The following is a 1,645-nucleotide window of genomic DNA, read 5'->3' as shown; positions in this document are numbered from 1 at the left end:
TCCTCGCCCGCATGCTCGTGCACACCGGCGTGCACGTGGGCATCGTATGCTAAAAAATGAAGTTTGGAGTTTGGGTTCAGAAATCTTATGGGAGCTTCCTAGAAGCCTAAGAAATGCTTTGCTCGAGACGGATTTCGATTTAGATTTCCGCCGTGTTAATTTTGCCAATTACGGCTCCTCGCGCGCACGCTCAAGCACCCCGACGTGCACACCGGCGCGCACGTGGGCATCGTATGCTAAAAAATGAAGTTTGGAGTTTGGGTTTGAAAATTTTACGGGAACTTCCTAGAAGCCTAAGAAATGCTTTGCTCGAGACGGATTTCGATTTGGAGGTCCCCCGAGTTAATTTTGCCCATTACGACTCCTCGCCCGCATGCTCGTGCACACCGGCGTGCACGTGGGCATCGTATGCTAAAAAATGAAGTTTGGAGTTTGGGTTTGAAAATTTTATGGGAGCTTCCTAGAAGACTAAGAAGTGCTTTGCTCGAGACGGATTTCGATTTAGATTTCCGCCGTGTTAATTTTGCCAATTACGGCTCCTCGCGCGCACGCTCAAGCACCCCGACGTGCACACCGGCGCGCACGTGGGCATCGTATGCTAAAAAATGAAGTTTGGAGTTTGGGTTTGAAAATTTTACGGGAACTTCCTAGAAGCCTAAGAAATGCTTTGCTCGAGACGGATTTCGATTTGGAGGTCCCCCGAGTTAATTTTGCCCATTACGACTCCTCGCCCGCACGCTCGTGCACCCCGGCGTGCACGTGGGCATCGTATGCTAAAAAATGAAGTTTGGAGTTTGGGTTCGGAAATTTTATGGGAGCTTCCTAGAAGCCTAAGAAATGCTTTGCTCGAGACGGATTTTGATTTGGAGATCCCACGAGTTAGTTTTTGCCCATTATGACTCCTCGCCCGCACGCTCAAGCACCCCGGCGTGCACGTGGGCATCGTATGCTAAAAAATGAAGTTTGGAGTTTGGGTTCGGAAATTTTATGGGAGCTTCCTAGAAGCCTAAGAAGTGTTTTGCTCGAGACGGATTTCGATTTGGAGGTCCCCCGAGTTAGTTTTGCCCATTATGACTCCTCCCCCGCACGCTCAAGCACCCCCGCGTGCACGGGGGCATTGTATGCTAAAAAATGAAGTTTGGAGTTTGGGTTTGGAAATTTTATGGGAGCTTCCTAGAAGCCTAAGAAGTGCTTTGCTCGAGACGGATTTCGATTTGGAGGTCCCCCGAGTTAATTTTGCCCATTATGACTCCTCGCCCGCACGCTTAAGCACCCCCGCGTGCACGTGGGCATTGTGTGCTAAAAAAATGAAGTTTGGAGTTTGGGTTTGTAAATTTGATGGGAGCTTCCTAGAAGCCTAAGAAGTGCTTTGCTCGAGACGGATTTCGATTTGAAGGTCCCCCGTGTTAATTTTGCCCATTACGGCTCCTCGCCCGCACGCTCAAGCACCCCGGCGTGCACGTGGGCATTGTATGCTAAAAAATAAAGTTTGGAGTTTGGGTTTGGAAGTTTTATGGGAGCTTCCTAGAAGCTTAAGAAGTGTTTTGCTCGAGACGGATTTCGATTTGGAGGTCCCCCGAGTCAATGTTGCCCATTATGGCTCCTCTCCCGCATGCTCAAGCACCCCTGCGTGCACGTGGGCATT

Source organism: Cornus florida, unplaced genomic scaffold (genome assembly GCF_030987335.1).
Source record: "Cornus florida cultivar Cherokee Brave unplaced genomic scaffold, ASM3098733v1 CherokeeBrave_3.0.0_Hap2_scaffold_159, whole genome shotgun sequence".
Taxonomy (NCBI): Eukaryota; Viridiplantae; Streptophyta; class Magnoliopsida; order Cornales; family Cornaceae; genus Cornus; species Cornus florida.
The sequence above is the reverse complement of the archived record's forward strand: the minus strand, read 5'-3'. Positions refer to the sequence as shown.